Source organism: Oxyura jamaicensis, chromosome 4, assembly GCF_011077185.1.
Source record: "Oxyura jamaicensis isolate SHBP4307 breed ruddy duck chromosome 4, BPBGC_Ojam_1.0, whole genome shotgun sequence".
NCBI classification, from domain to species: Eukaryota; Metazoa; Chordata; class Aves; order Anseriformes; family Anatidae; genus Oxyura; species Oxyura jamaicensis.
The window spans coordinates 82,614,271-82,632,352 of NC_048896.1; positions in this window are offsets into that span (position 1 = coordinate 82,614,271).

Below are 18,082 nucleotides of genomic sequence, written 5' to 3' on the forward strand. Positions count from 1 at the left end.
GAGATTTTACTGTACCACCCGTAAAACTACTGGTTTTCTATTGCTCTCTAGTGGTCAGCACGTAACCCTGCTCCTATACCTTATAAAGATTAACCATGTTTTTTGATACCAGAGTGCACTATGCTAACATTATAAACCTCTCTGCAGACGTTTACCTTCAGTTTAAGAAAACTTACACTGATCCTTGGTGGGGGGGAGGGGGGGAGGAAGGGGGGGGGTGCAACATGAACGATTACCTGCAAAGAAGAGACTGGAGCTGAGCTGGAGCCTCTTCTAGCACAGTGCTCCCTGCTCGTGATAGAGCTGAGAAAAACCATGGGGTAAGGACCTGGGGACAGCCGCTCTCAGCCAGCACGTCTCCAGCAGAGGCCACTGGCAGACCCCAGGAAGAAAGTCAACAGTCAGTGGTGGGCATCCCAGTGCACCCCAAGGCTTCGTGAGGGCAGGGGAGGGAATGCAAAGTGAGCAGAAGCAAAACTTAAAAGTATGTCAACTAGATTAAAACACGCATTGTTACAAGTGACCAGTTCTCCATCACTGCTTATTTTTGTGGCTTGAGGCTATTTCTTATATATATTTGAGACTAAGTACATAATAACTCTAGAGTAGAAACAGTTCAGTTGGAAGGGACCCACAGATATCATCTAGTCCAACTGCCTGACTATGTCACGGCTAAAAGTTAAAGCATATTATCAATGGCATTATCCAAATGCATCTTGAACATTGACAGTCATGTAGCATCAACCACCTCTCTAGGAAGCCTGTTCCAGTGTTTGACCACCCTCACAGTAAATAAATTTTCCGTACTATCCAACCAGAACCTCCCCAGCACAGCTTTGTGAAAGTGCCTTGCACTAGTCAAGCAACACGGTGTGTTCATGGCAGAATCATTGCACGAACATTAAGACAGAAATGTGAAAAACAGTCTTACATTTTGCATGAAATTTAGAAAAATAGCTATCATTAATATGTCTTAATACTCATTTCAGGCTTTTCATATACAATCTGCAGGTTTACTAAAACATCAAGGACATGGTATCTTTGAAAGTGGGATAAATAAACTACTAGAAATGTGTTTCATTTCCAAACATCTACACGTGCAGTAACACAATATGTCTGTCATGTCAACTGCATGTTGATATAACCTGGTAAAAACAAACCTTGAAGTAATACTGTTCTAGTGTCTCTTTAATATCTAGTGCTTTCCTAGAAAACCAATCCCATCAGACTTAATCGTCTATTTCAAGTTCTGCTGGGGAGTGACCATAGAAAGTAAAATATACCTGTGTGGGAGAAACAGGAGAGGCTTACCACATAGTAGTGAGCAAACAGGTGGTAAAATCAGTATGGACATTACTTTATCTGTGTTAGAGATAGCTGCTCTGTGATAACAGAATTATTATTATTATTATTATTTTTTCCCTTAGAAATACAGTTTTCCATACTTTCACTACAGCAAAAGTATTTTCACACCACTGAGGTAGAGACCTCATTCCCCTGACTCAACAAATGCACTTTAGACCTCTCCTTAAGTACTGTAACTGCTCTAAGAGCTTTTTCAGGTAATTAGCCGTTCTGTGAAGCTTCTGTTTTCTCATTATTGTTGTGTCATCTATGAGGAAATTAAAGACAGGTGGAAGATCACCCCTGACAAATCTACACATATTCAAAACATGTTAAAGTTACACAGACCTTAAATGGCATTCCTTTATTTAAAAGTATTTTTCTTCATGACTTTTTATAAAGGATCCTAGTTTCACATGAAAGAAAATATTCAAGGGTATATATAAAACTATTCAGTGTGTGCCTTTTTCTTTAGAATAAATGAAAACTGACAAAAGAAGTTTGGGGTCTTTCCCACCCTTCCCCCTTAATAGCTCTGATCATCTATATCCAATTCTGATTGTCCATACTGCTTTTGCTTTACTTCTGTATTGATGTGTGTATTGATGTGTGTTTAATTCCTAAAGTGGAAAAGGTGATGAATTAATAGTAGGAAATATTTTAAGGTATTCCCAAAGCTCTAGAATGAGTAAATACTTGGTTCAGTCAAGCCTGAGAACTTGTAATCCTCCTGCTGAACACCCTAAACCTCTAGAGCTGCTCTGTCTGCACAGAGCTCTGAGCATGGCAGGAAACTGGGCTGTGCTTTGTTATGTACAAGCCTTTGAATACAGCACTGAGATGTTATGTGATATTAAAACTGACTTATCCTGGGTATCCTCTCAAAAACACATTTAAGGGATATCTTTTAATTTCTTCTCTCAGAAAGGGTTTAGGAGATTAAAATTTTATATAGCTTCTGGCTTAACTTTTTTTATGAACCTATAGATTTCTAGAAAGCCTCTTAGATGTCTGATGGCTGAGGTGCACCCCTGTGACATAAGACCAAAAAAGAGTGTAATTTTTTGGACAGTTTTCCAGCAAGTCTACTATTGCAGAATTTATTTCACATATATTTTTTCATGCAAAAGAGCTTGAATTTTAGAAAACACTACAGAATCATAGATTTTCCATACTTGAGGCCCATGGGGTTTTAAAGTTTTCTGCTGCTATGGCAACTTTAGCAATAAATGCTTCTTAAATACCCCCTTGATGAGTCACAAGTATCTATTAAAGTTTCTTTGTGGTGAGTTCCTATTTCCATTCAAAGAATCTCACTGATCTTTTATAGTAATCATTCACTCTCTACAATCTAATATTAAAGAGGAAAAAAATAATGTTTCGGATTTATACAGTCAGAAAATAAATTCTACCAAATTCCTGGATCTTCAGACATAGTCCCAAACATAGCGTGAGGAAATGTTGCATCTCATTACCAAACAGCTCCAAGACAAAGCCTTAAAAACTCTTAGATAATGAAAAATATAAAAAACTGTAAAGCACCAAATGCAACACTTTAAATGCTATAAATATGGGGTTATCACCTCTACTGTTTATCACAAGTTATAGCTGAGAAATTGTATCACACTTGCTCCCTACACACTTCAATTATTGATATTTTTATTTTAAATGCACCCAACAGAGAAAGGTAATAAGCAATAAATTACTTTATATAAGGCTAAAAAATAATCTTTTTTTAGTACAACCACTTTTCAGCCCCTTCTATTTACACTCACTCTCCTTCCACACCTCCCCCTGCCTATTCAGAGCTTTAAACCCCCCCCCCCACATGACAAAGGCAAGCTCAGAAGGCCATATATAACTAGTCCCGTGCAAGAGTTGAGGTCAATAATTTAGTAGTCTGCTAGGCTTCAAAATTTAGCCACCTAAGTCTAGTTTGATGGCATCAGTCTGGACAGTTCAGATAGCAACTCAAATTGGGTGGAAAACTGTATTAGCAGAATATTAGATACCCAGAGACTTCTACAGTTTGAGGACCAATATAACTCCTTGTTTTTGCATCCTTTACCATTTGCAGTGGAAGAAAATAGATCAGAGCAGCTTTTGATGGGGAGAGACCTGGATATAAATGTATCCTAAAGTAAGATTACTTTTTTTACATGTTTTTAATCTTGTAATCATCACTGGAAAAAAAAAAAAAAAAAAAAAAAAAGTGCAATGTTGTAGAAAGGATTTTTGTTTTAAATAAAAGTCAGTTAATTGACTCTGAAGAGGTAATGGATGCAGCTAGTCTTTTGAATACACCTAATGAGCTTATTTAGCTTTTTGAAGTCAACTTGATGTCTCAACAGGCATCCTTAGTGATATTTTTAGTTGTAGTAAACAATTTCACAAAATAATGAGGTTTGCAACAGGGAAATCTTTAGTCAAATTAGAGTTCCAAGATTAGACTGTATTTCCTAGCAGCTGCAAATTGGTATTTTTTTCAATAAAAAATATAGTCTTCCACCTCCATTCCAGGAAACCATTCCACATAAAGGGAACCAACAACAATCAGATTTCAATAGACACTCTTTGTGTTGTTACTTTACTGTATTCCATTTTACTCTGCACTGTTGTTGCTAACACATGGCCCTGAGCTCAAACCAATTTAATTCACTAAGTCCTTAAAGTGAACAATTCTGCATAATATCTTGAATTAGACATAGAACATTAAATAGCAGTTTTACTCTAGAAGCAAAACACTAGTCTAGTTTTGTGCTATTACTGAGAGTTTCTGGGATTCTTGCTTCCCCCCAGAAAAAGAAAAAAACAAACCCATAGAGCAATATCAGCAACCATTGATTCATATAAATTATTACTATGTTTTAAAAGCTAATAATAATAATAATAATAATAAAAGAGCAAAAGGCTCTTCCTTTTACATTCCATGTCACTCAATGGGACATTAATACCAATATTAAATTTATTAAGTTTACATGCCTAATTTCTTTATAAAAATTGTCTATCAAAACACTTCTTAACACAATTAGAAACATCATGAGATCTCTATTCAATTCTCTATTTAAAATTCAGAGATTAACAGATCTAAACAAAATATGGAAGTATGACTTTTTTTATGCTCCAGTGGATTCATTCATCTCTATTATCTTTATTCCAAGCTCCAAAGGTAGGATTCAAAACCCACTAAAGCTGACAGTAGTCTTTCCATTGATTTTCACAGGTCTTTGGTCAAGTTTCAGATGACCTAGATAATTGTGCCAATGAACAAGCTGTAACTCCTTGTATATGCTTGTTTACAAACGAGATGTAGCAGGTCAAAATTCTCATTTACTCTCACGGTACTGGATAGATCAGTTACAAAACAGCATAATAGTAAAGGACAGACCCGAAACAGTAAAGAGACAGACCTGAAACAACCTGCTGTGCAAGTGTCATTTTATTACTTTAGTTCTCTGAGTTTTATTTTTCTTGATAGAACCTGCCAGAAACTGAACATTTCAAAATTAACTTAAGAATGCTATTTCTGTTCTCTCTGCTTGTTTTCAGCTATTATTGGTTTTTGCATAATGGATGTATCAATACAATAAGCTTGAAGGGAGTTTTACCCTATCGGTAAGACCCAATGAGATCCTGTCCAGCTCAGCATATATCTGATCAGTTAGGGCTTCTCTCTGTGCTACAGCCCAGTGTTTTTCCACCGCACTTTCCTCCCATGTCTAGGTCTGAAGGTGACAGGAACTGAACTGTTTCAGATTTTTCTTACTGCTCCATCAAAAAAAATAAAAATAAAAATAAAATAAAAAAAGAATATATCTTAATAGTGAACTAATTGAATTATATGCATCCTAACACAACAGAATTATTGTATTAATATGTAAAACAAAGTTTTTATGAAGATATCACCAGGGTTCCTTATGCTACTGGCTGCATCAGCTTTAATGAATCTTCTTACAGGGCAAGCCTAAGCCTTCCTATGCAGAGGAAGAGACACTAAACTGTAGGATAAACACAGTGAACAGCCAGCATGTGAGCAAAACAAAGCTGAATATAAAGCAGTCCTTGCATGTGAGCACCAGTTCTGAAACATAAAATAATGAAGGATAAAAAGAAAAGACAAATTATTAGAGTTGTACAACATTTGTAAAAGAAATCATAGTTCTCATGCATTTATAAACCTAGGTGAGACTTCAGGTGAGAGCCCCATGATAAATCATCACAGCTTCACTGTCTCAGGAGGAGTGATCATTTAGATCAACTGTTATTCCAGAAAGGTAATGCAAAACTCATGCTGGTTAATTCCTCTGAGGGTCAATACAGAATTCTCATGTGATTCTATGTTTTTCTCTATGAAGGTCATTTTCAACATTTGCAACTAATAAGTGTGTTTGGTATTCTATTTGTCATTAGCATAATCAACATCATCTTCAGTTCACAGTATACCTCATGAAAATAACCAAAAATTATTAAGGACTCCAGTCAATCCTAGTAGCACACATACAAAAAATCTTCTAATACAGGTGTCATATCAGTCAACACAGAAGGAGATACGAATTATTTTGGCATCAAATATTAAATATGTTTCTGTGTTTAGAATTCATGATATTTTATTCTAATGATTTTTATAAGAATCTATATGAATCACTTCAAATTTCTGTTAGCTCTTGTATCAGCTATTATATGGATAATAAGACATGCAAGAGAGAATCTAGACATTCTGCTGACTTTAGCAACCAAATGATTGGATGCAAAATGAACAGACTCACAGAACAGGAGAATAAACCAAAACACCCACACATTACAATATTTTTCTCCATGCTACTGCAAAAACAGGAAAAGCAAAACCAAACTCAATAAAATGAATAAATGAATTAATTAAATATATACATCTCCTGGGATTTTTTGATTCAATAATCATGGTGGCCTGAAATCCTGAAAACTGTTAAATAGAAAAATATACTGGATTGATACTGATATACACCTCCACTGCAGTACTGCAAGTGGAGAAATAAGTTCATAAAGGAATTTGCATCAATTCAAAAGCCTTTTTGCCACACCTTTTTCTTTAGAGAACAATTGCACATACAATCTGAATCAGCTGTAATGTTCTTCCTGTGCACTGACTGTTATCTGCTACCACCAGGACAAGAAATATTCCCTTTTTTCCTCTCTTCTCCCTATCCAAACATCACATGATGTGGCTTCAAAATTGCTGATAACCTCTTTCTTCGAAGATATTTTTGTAATAAATTTTTAGTATGATCAGCAAAGAGCTAATGAAGAGTTTTGGTCAGAACAGAATGTGTTTCTCTTGCAAGAAGATGTGACAAACAGGAAAAAAAAAATTTTCTACAGTTTCCAGCTCCATGGTACTGACACAATAGAGTCTTTGGCACAACAAAAGAAAGAGAGCGTCCCTGTCCTTAAAGGGTTACAGTGTAAATGTACAAAATAGGTAATGGCAGAATTTGTGACAGCATATAATCATGTAGAATGTCTGAGAAGTCTTAATGGCTTTGTAGGAAGACACCTCAATCTCAAAAAATAACATAACAGGACCAAGTATAATTTGTCAGATGATGACGTAAGTTTTGTATAAAACAAGAATCCAGAAATTCAAGGCATTTCATGTAGTGCATTCCACATGGAATATACATGCTACAGGGAAAAAAAATGGATAGTTTTTGAAGTAATTTCCAGGAATGAGAAAAAGCAAAGTGGGAACAAAGTAAATGATTATAGATCTGATCAGGACTAACTTAAAGATGTGTGTGTGTGTGTGTGTGTGTGTGTGTGTGTGTGTGTGTCTGTGTGTGTGTGTGTCTGTGTTTCTTTGTGAGACCAAGTACAAGGACACATTATTTTTTAAAAAATGCATATCATCTAACATAGAAAACTTAGGACTGTGTTCTATGATAAACTATGTTGAATTAAAATACATCTCTGAATACAAAGAGGGGGTATTAACCTTTTCTATTCAAATTAGGCATGGCTTTGAAGCAGAATTTAAATTGAGTAGTAGCCTGGAAGATTTGATTTACATCAAATAATTGGATATGAGCTTTCAACATGCAAAGCAGGCAGCTGCTGAAAATGATCTGAAGAAAAACAAGATTTTCAAAATCATCACTGAATTACCAGTAACAAAGGTCAGGAGTATTGGGAACAAAACCAAGACTGAGGAAGGTAGTAAAGATCAGATGATTCACCCAGGAAAACTTTGCATATAAAATAATGGCCTCTGTGAATGCTGCTACCATTCAGGGAAAAGATCTATTTGTTACAAATGAGAATTTTAGGAAAATGTCAACTAAGTGTGCAGATGCTCAGGTCAGAAAAACAAATCAAATGCTAGAAATGACAAAGAAAGGTATACGGAACAGACCAGGGAAAGTTATTTTTTTCTCTATATGGAAGCATCATGCATACACCTTGGGTATTCTGAGATGTTATGATTTTCCCATCCCAGCCAGTAGAATGGGTTTACAGAAGGGCATTGGAGGTTATCAGGGGCTGGACTAGCTCTGTGAGAAACAAGCACTAGCATGAGAAAGAAGCCACTGAGGAGGGAATGCAATAGCGGCCTCTGCAGCCATTGGCAACACAGAGAATAAATAGAGGACAATTGTTTTTTACAGTCCAAGAGGTAAGGGTATTATTCTCAAATAAAAGAAGCATGCAGCAGATGCAGAAGAAAGGAAAGGAGGTGATCTTTCACACAAGCATGTGAAATAATTAAATTTTTAATTAATTTAAATTAATTTTTAAATTAATTTTTAAATTAATTAAAATAAATTAATTTAAATTAATAATTAAAATAAAATAAAATAATAATAATAAAAGGAAGTCTAGAGTCAGAAACAAGAAATTCCTTAATTAAATATAGGAATAGACATCAGTGGTATAAATGCTCTTAAGAAAGTAAGGTATGGGTAAAGTGAAGAGAGCTCAATAAGAAGGTCTGTCCAAAAAAATCTTTTCAGATGCAGGAGCAAAACGATTGAACAATTAAGACAAACCTCTTTCCTTTACAGGTTCTTGAAGACCTATAAGGACTGCAGTGATACAGCAACTTTACTAGATGAGAAAAACATACTCCTTTGATTTTACTGGGATTCAAGTGTATTCTTCAAATGTTATTGTTCCTCTCCTTATTTTCAATAACTCTATTCAATTCTTTTGTTGAACGAGTTTATGGGAGGATTTATTTTTAGTATCTCCTGTCACTGCATCACAGCATTCCCACACTGATTACTCCTCAAGACAATTGTGCTTCCTTAACAAGGCTGTGGAGGCAATGGGTGGGGGATGATGGATAGTGGGCAATATATTCAAAGGCTGCTGTAACCTAGTGAGACTGAACATCTTGGGCTCCTTCTAGTGTCGAGAGCTGGAGGTGGGGTCCTCCAGAAAGCAGTTCAGAAGGAAGTGAAATTCCAATGTTCCCACCTTTAATTTTGCTCTGGAGAGCTTATCTCTCTACACTGATTGTGGAGGGAGCTTGGAAGATAAGGCTTATTATGTTAATATTGAGCTTTGGGATGCTACTCCCCTTTGAAGATCTGGCACAGAGTGCCACAAGACTATTGGATTTCACAGTAGCATAGCAAAGGCCCCTGAGACCACAAGTGCTAGATAACAACAGAGACTTTAAGAATAAAGGCTCAGGCCCCAGGGTCATAAACACAAATCACAGAAGGTCAGTGACTCATCAGTGCGGGAATGCAACCTTGGGAGCCAAGCTGAGCTGATTTTAAGGCATCACAAAGAGAACAGAGAAAATGTATCTAACATATGTAAAACATCCTATAGACAGTGAAAACACAAAGATAACAAGAAAGTGCAAATAACAGTCAGAGTCCCTGCTAGGAAACAAAGGAAGAACAGAAATAAAGGAATTTCTTTAGCACCCTCTCTTCCAGTTGCAGAGGATGTGTCTGAGTCACATTGCTACTTAGCCATAGCTCTTCCCTCCCTCACCTTTAGCAGAGAAGGAGCAATTTCTGCTTTGCCATCCCCCACATTTTGCTACTGTGACTCAGCAGTTATATGAAGTGTTTTCATGAGTTAAGTAAATAAGAATTTTGAAGAAAAATTGTATTTTCTGCTCCAGCTTTCCCACAGGATATTGTGATTTATTACCACAGCACCAAACCAATGTAAAGTGAAATGAAAATGATGAGATGACAAAATGAACTGTGCAAGTACTTCTTACAGGATAGAGGGAAGATGAACAAATGATTTAATAAATCTCACTATTTTTTTTCAAAAGCATTTAAAACATTGACACTTGGACAAAAATAAATAAATAAATAAAATAAAAATCCTTGGAATATAACTGGATTTTACCAAGCTAATATACAATATTCACCAGTGAATTACTGTGCTGAGCTATGAAATTATCATTTTTTTCCTTTACAGATGTAATATACCATAGATAACCCCCCAAAGTGTGTTTCGTGGCCGGCCTAAAAGTCTTTATATATGTCATAGAACAGTATTTTTAAATTAAATAAATTGAACCTTATTTCTTGCTCTATGACTATTTTGACATTAGAATAAAATGTTCGGTTAATTGCTTGAACCATGACTCTCTCCAAGAGCTTTAGTAGCTAAGTTTCCAGTAATATCTTGCACATGCTCCTCTGCAGCACTCAGCATTATTTTCCTAATTATTTTCTTAATGTTAAGAAAACAATTCCTCCAAGTTAAGGAATGCTTACTCCTTCATTACAAAATAACATCATAGGTAATCGAGTGTGGGATATGATATCTGCCAAAATGACCTCTGTTTGTTGAAAGAGATTCTATAGTCCTCAGTTTAGGGACAGAGTGTCAGAGCTGTCTCCAAGTTTGTTAGAGAGGACCAGGAAGAAATTCAGGAAAGGAAACAATACAGAAAATTTCTTATGATAAATGTAACCCATGATATCAGGAGTGAATGAAGAGAGAATTTCCTGACTGTGTGGGCCAGAAAAGAGTCTACAATATGCTGGCTTAATGCAGGCTGACTTTTTATATTAAAAATAAAAATAAAAATAAAAATCTAAAGATAAAAGCATAGTTTGTTTTCTTTTCTTTTCTTTTCTTTTTTTTTTTTTTTCTTTAATTGATGCCTCTTATAAACACTTGTTATTGTGCATCTGTCCTGTCTGTCTCTGATGCTGTAAGTAAGTACTTTCCATTCCTCTTATCTTAATCTAAATCAAGTGAAATGTAATGTCAGCCTTTGGATAATATTACAAAACTTTAACTCTGCAGTGGTTATATTCCTTAAAAGTAGGGAACTGGAATTTTGAATGAGAACTTTGTTTCCTAACAGCAGACTGTTTCAGGATATTCAAGTGATAATAGGATGTAGTTTTTTTTTTTTTTTTTTTTTTTTTTTTTCCCCCACAAAAACAGCTCAGGCCAGTTTGAGATCCAGGATCACATGGGTCAATAAAGATGTTTCTTTTAATGATTAGCTGTAATTTTCTGGCCTAATGCAAGATCATAGAATCATTAAGGTTGGAAAAGAACTCCAAGACACCCAGCAGTCCTGAGGGTATATTTAGCAGTTGTTGGTTCTTCATACATCTTAGCACACTTTATTCACTAATTGTGAGAAAGCACTAAGAATTCTTTTTCAACCTGCTTTCTTTTTACAGTAATAATTAACTCATTACTGTGTTAATTGCAGTGAGCAGTCATGATTTTATTACTTATGTCACCTCTTTAAAAGAAGTACATATAAACATAATACAGCTACTTAGTAACAGCAATTAAATGGAATTCAGATATCTAATGAAATTACGTTATTCTCTAAGCTCACAATGTTAAAATGCATTACAAAGCAGGATATGCAATTGTAATGTAGGCTAAAACTTGATAAATTTAAAATTAAGGGACAGCTCTTATAACTCAAGTTAGGGTAAACCTATACCAGAAAACAAAGAAAGAAAGAAAGAAACAAAAAAATCCACTTAAATAAAACTTCCCTTTTCTTCTTATTTTGGGAGGAACTACAACATGAACTTATTCTATAAACAAAAGAGTAGACGACATGACTCAATCAGGGTATAAAACAGTGTCAACAGAAAAGAGACAGCTATTTAAATGACAGTAGTCACATATTTCTAATGGTGAATGAACCAACTCAGAATGAAACAGCTTCTAAGAAACATCACTAATCAGGTACTTTCTTCATGTTTAGTCTTTTTTCATCTGGGTAAAAGAAAAGGCTTTTAAGAAAAGAGCTACTTAACTAAGATAAAAACCCTTCATGTATTTCATACTGAAGAAGGAAGATCCAGAAGTTTACAGGAAGACTAAGCTCTCTCAGCATCATGAAAGAGTTCCCAGTGGCATAGGACCTAACAGACACATGATTTGAGGTGCAGTGTGCTAAGTATTAACAGAATCACTAATCTATTTTGTGATGGCTCCAACTAGAATATTTGCTAAAAGCTTCCTGCCAGTGAAAGAGTACAATAGAGAAGGCTTCAAATATTACAACTGTTAGCCAGCTGTAAATAACAAGCAGTTGCATTCAGTGACTCAGACCAGTGCTAAAATAGAACTTGAGGAATCTATTTTTGTTTGGAATAGAACCAAACCTTAACCATATTTCTGTTCAAACTATTAAACTGAAGCTGCAGTGGATTTGAAAAAGAAAATAGGATTGCTGCTAAATAAAGATTGCTTATTGAAAATCTTCTTGATGAAAACAAAATGTCAAATTGAAGTGGATTTGCAATCAGGAAGTAGCTGAGGAAATTTGCCACGATGTTAGTCACTGATTGAGATGTGGGAAGTGAATAGGAGAATTCAGTTACTTCCCCAAAGGGACCTCCAGATGTCCCTTCCACCTTAACCATTCCATGATTCTGGGATTTTGTGATTAAAATGCCAACTGGAAACATTAACTATCTCCTCTATTGCCAAATCCTTACCAGCTTCAGTGAAAAGAGTAAGAAAAATATATATATATCTTGAATAGGTATTTTTGGCTCGTGTGTATACCCAAATACCAATTTCTGCTATCTTATGTGGTCGAAGTCAAGGTGAAAGTTAGAGTAACATGGCCTACTCATTTTGCAGCTGAACTCCTCTGTGAATGTGTCTACATTTAAGATTATTTTTTTCATTCAATAAATGTTGAAATCCTTACTAATATATGCAGGACTGAACTTTGGTGGCATGGAGTTTTTGTCTAGAAAAAAGACAATCCCTTAGCATATGTACAGTTTAAACTTTAGCGGAAAACAGAAAGTTAAAAGTGACATTTTTTTTTCTGAACTTTGTTAACAGAGTTAAAATATATAGCTTTCCTTTCTTTAAAAGCCTGTTTGGACAAATGCCATCAGAACAAATCATTCTATATCATTATTTACCGATAAATAAACATTTTGAACATTTAATGAAATTAAAAAACAGGAAATTGTGATGATAGTACTAGTTCCTCCAAAATTCAATGTGTTTTTTCTCAGACTTCCTACCCTCAGCCCATCTGGAACACGTTCTGGCTCCATGTTCTGGAACATATAATACAACCATTGATTAGCCATTTCTTAAAACAACACAATTTGCAAGACACTAAATGTCTCTTTGATATAAGGTTAGATACTTACATGAGCTGATTTTTCAGAATTATGCAGGATGGATTTGTCATTATTTTCTTGGTCTTGGCTGTCAGATTTTTTTTTCTCTAACACCCCAATTCTTCTGTAATCAGCAACATTCAGAGAGTTAGTTACACTGCAACTCTCAGCTGAAATGTTGTAATACTATCCAAGATTTCAAATGACATAAGAACGGTATTTTAGTTCATAAATTTATCTTTGAATCTGACATTGGCAATACAAAAACTGGTGAGATTTACTTGCTTGTTAATACAGAAAGATAATGTCTACCTTACTTAAACCATTTCAGAGTAGTAGAAGTCATTATTATGATTTGTCTTTCATTTTACGTGACTTACAACCTGTTTTCATGCTGAGACTAAAAGGAGTTTCTCCATAGCCTTTGATATCCCATCCCTTCCTTCTCATGGGACTGTGGGTGGATTTGGCTAGAAAACTTCTTGATGATAGATATTGTAGTGTAATCTCATTCTGAAAACATGCCATAATTTTCTGATGAGTACTCTTCCTATTATGGATTCCATTTTGACAGCCAGGACTTCCAAACTAGTATTAGTATTACCAATAATGCATTTTATTGAAATATTTCATCAGATAAAGTAATTTTATTCAGATAATGTGAGCTATGTGAAAGCTATATCCCTTTTAAGAGTCCTTTTAAAGTAACTTCCTTGCAAATCCCAAGGCAATGAATCAATGTCTCCTGGATATCACTTCCCTCTTTATTTCCACCAGAGTTATTAAACACCGAATTGCACTTATGGCTACCAGTAAGAATCACAAATCCTGAAGTTGTGAGAAATTAAAATACCAAATTTGATATCCATCAGCTGTTTTCTCCACTGAAGAAAATGGAATCTAATTCAGAGCTATTTTCTAAAAGCTCGTCATGCCATCCCTACAGATGAAAATAACTTACATGCTTCACTTGTAACAGATTTATTGTAAATGACCTTAATAATAATCACTCTGGAGACAATATCTCTGGTTAAATCATCCTCATGTTCCATGAGATGATTTCTCAGCACCACAGTTCTCATATTTGTGTGGTTGTTTACTTGCTCCCCCTTTAGCAGAAAGGGAATGAACACATGCCATGGCCTCAATATGACGCTTGCAGAGCATGTTTCAAAAACCACAAGCATCATCTTTGTGAAGAACTCATATGTCCTGCTATGAGGCACAGGAAGATGTTTCTTGCTAAATGTCTTATACTGGCCTACAGAGCAAAAATAGGGAGGCAGGAGAAGGGAAGAGGACTGGGAGCAGCTGAAGGCTTCTCTTACACCCTTCTTTGTTATTTTGCAATGCCAGAGGCAGACAGATGACCCACCTTGGGCAGGTGACACAAGCAATTAGCAATATGACTTTCAGAGACCTTGACTATGCAGATGGTATGGTGAACTTGAATAACATCTGAAATACCTGAATACTTGTTTGCAGATTGCCCTGGTAAGGCTGTATCTCCTGAGATGAAACAAATGCAAACATGCACTCTAAGTGCAATACTGTACCTCCAAGGCCTGTGATCCTGTCCTCCCACTTAGTGTTAACACTCCTCAGCTACATCTACCTCTGCATAAAGACTGAGTTTCAATACATGTCTCATGGCCTTATCATATATAGGTGTGGTTTCAGTGATAAACTCATCAAGGGATATTTACGCTTTCTGAGGGCAATTAGCCATGGCTGAAGAGTCATCTTTCTACATCTTGTGCCTATATCCAAAATGACAATTGTTTTAGGGTCAGCACTGCATGAAGGATATGGTTCAGAGCAGGATTCAAAGCTTCTAGTCATTGGGACTCTATGTACAGGAATCCTTGGGACTATTTTCCTCTCTCTTATGGGCTTGTTGGTTAACTTGAGCAAATCACCTCATTTCTGGTCCTATGTGACCTGTAAGAATGTCTGAAATATTAAGTCAGATGTCAAGAGAACAAGGAATGTTGTTGTTGAGAGAACAATGTATGACAAGTTTACAGGTTTCTTAGTGGAGAAGACATTTCATTGAGAAAGCATACATGCACCTAGAAGTTACAAATTTATCTAGTTAGAGCTCCTTAGCACCTCAAAGAGACAGATAAATCTGTGTGTTAATGAATCTCAAGATGAACGTTTCAAAAATAACTATTACAGGTAATAATTATTTTGCATATGATGGAGATTTGATAAACAAAAACAATACCATGGACAAAATCCCATTAAAACCAATAAAATTCTCCGTAGTAAATCTTCCCTTGTAGTGTTTCTATTCTCTGTGTGAAAGAAACACATTGTACTACCAAATGTCAAATGGGGATAAAAACTCTTAAGTCCCCCAAAATTTCTTTAGGGTATCTTTCAAAAATTAAACAGGCATGGAGTTTTGCAGTTTCTGACCACCAATACATAGGGAAGTATAGACATGAATGAAGAACTTCCTAATCTACCCATGAAATTCAATAAATTTTTTACATGATAAAGAATGTGAGTAATGGAAAGATCACCTAACTCCAATCCCCCTGCCGTGGGCAGGGACACCTCCCACTGTGTCAGTTTGATCAAAGCCCCATCCAGCCTGGCCTTGAACACCTCCTGGGATGGGGCAGCCACAGCTTCTCTCAGTAACCTGTTCCTGTGCTTCATCACCCTCATAATAGAGAATTTCTTCCTTATATCTAATCTAAAATCTATCCTTTTTTAGTTTAAAGTGGACAAGGAGTCTTGGACTGCACCAAAGTTCTACATCTCCAAGGCAGGCTGCAGACTATTCAGGTATGCCATCTGTAATTTTCTTGAATGCAACCAATGACTAAAGTCATCTACTAGCAATTATGACTGGGAATAAAGACTGTGGTGATTATGACAACATTCCTCTTGTAGCTAATGGTGTGCTATGACAGGAAATATGGGCTATTTGCATATTATAAAGGTTTATGTGAGGGATGCTTTGGAGTCCATATATGTATACTTTGAATTCAGGCATCTTTGAACCAGAGGCAATTAGTTAAAATACATCCTGCTCCACACTGTTCCTGGATAATAGGATGAGTTAGAATTCCTGACTACTCATTAGGACAAAGACTACATCTAAAGAAACAAAGACAGACTCAAAGACTAAAAGCTACAGACACACTGCAATGTTTACAAGATATCTTGTTCCAACCAAATGTGCATGTACAGGGTGTGACTAGACTGGTCTTCAATATTTCTCATTGTGTGTTGTGAGAGTTTATTAGCTTCTACTGGGAAGGAAAAGTCCTGTAGGGCAAACCCAGTGACTGTGCTGACTAGATGAGTTCTCTTCTAGTTTTTGCCTGGGAGATAGCTGACAACTGACACACTGAGGTCTGCATCTCATACACAGATAGTTTTCTGCTGGGACCATCTAGTGCAGCATATTGAAACCTGTGTTGCTGAACCGCAGGTCATACAGACTTTTTATGTTATAGTGACATAGTACTGTGTTCTAAAACCTCTTGATGTTAAGTTTGAAAATCTAGAAATACCTGATTTAAATCTTCAAATCAAGCACAGCTAAGAAATGTTTAATCTAAATGTTTTAATCTATCTAAACAATACATGTTCAACAAAATATCCATTTTTAGTAGTGCAGTGAATTTTTCTGAGCTCCAAAGTGAAAAAGGATGCAGCTCTGCACTTTTCTGAAGAACAGATGAATCTTCACTATTAATGTCTTGCCTTTCCAAAGTTTCGTTTGAAGAATGGAACATGACTTATGTTGTCATGAACCATGACAATAGATCTCCCAGGAACAATTATACATCTTCATCATATGTACCTAACTTATTTTCACAACTAGCCATATGTAAAAGCAAGGGGTGGCTGAAATAAAAGGTTTTGGCATGTCAGAAGGGTGCTGCTGCTTTGCATAAGCACCCTCAGGAACTGTGGTTAACTTTATGAGATACCTGGAAATTATCCCTGTAATCCATTGCCTTTTGGCTGCAAGTATGCTTGCAGGATTTCAGGCTTTCCTGGCTAGTCTGCTACAGCAATGGTTTCTGTGTAACAGCTTGTATGAATAATGGCAATCAATCATCCCCAACTGGGGTGTAACAAGCAGACTGGTATTTTGTGAAACCTGGAAGCAAAGTAGTAGACACTGCTGAATGATAGCAAAGTGAACTTCAAGGCATTAGAGACAAAGACAAAACAGAGGAAAAAAAATGGATGGGGAAAAAAAAAATAAATAAATAAAAAGAAAGAAAAAAAAAAGAAAACTGTGAGAGCCCTGAGGGCACTAATGGGGTTTAATTGGCTAGAGGAGCTTCACCAGGGCCCCTAAGCATGCACCAACTGCTGGGCCTTAGGATCTTAGTTCTGCTCAAGTGTAGGTACTCTGTCACTGCTCAAGTTACATTGTTCTGTGTGCCTGTCTCCAGTCCTGTCTTCTTTAGTTGTTCACCAGACATCCTGGCTGTCCTGTGTGGTTCATGGCTTGCTGTTTGTGGGACAGTCAGTAGACCCTGTTATCAGCCCCTGGCTCTGCTTAAGTGGAGCAGCCTTTCTGTAGGTCTGCAAAAAGTCTATGCATTGCTGCTGGGAGGAAGCATCTCTAGGAACATGGAGGGTTCAACCTTGTAGAATCAAGTGAAAACCTTTTTCAACAAAGAACTTGAAAGCACCTATAAGCCTGTAAAGATCTACAAGAAGAATGGAGCAGTGGGGATACGAGGTATATTAATAATAATATTTATTGCTTTTTCTAGGTGTATTTCTTGCAAACTACTTTGTTTCCTTTGTTATTTTCAAGAAATTTGTGTAACAAAGAAAGAACTTAATGAAGCTTGTGAACATTACTGAGCCTATCATTCCTTATTTTAATTTAAAATTTTAGAATTTTCTAAATCCGAACAGGGTGAGAATGCACATAGAATTGATGCCTGAGGTTAACAGTCAGCAGAAAAGTGTATAAAAATTTCCAGTGACTTACATTCAAAGTTGTTTTTTTTTTTTTTTTTTTTTTTTTTTCCCCAAATAATAAGGGGCTTCAGAAACTAATTATAATGTAACAAAAAACAGGTTTCAATTGTCTACAAAGCATAGATATCTGCCAGAAATGTTATATCAGGTGAAGTCAGTGTGCTATTGTTTTGCTATAAACCCAT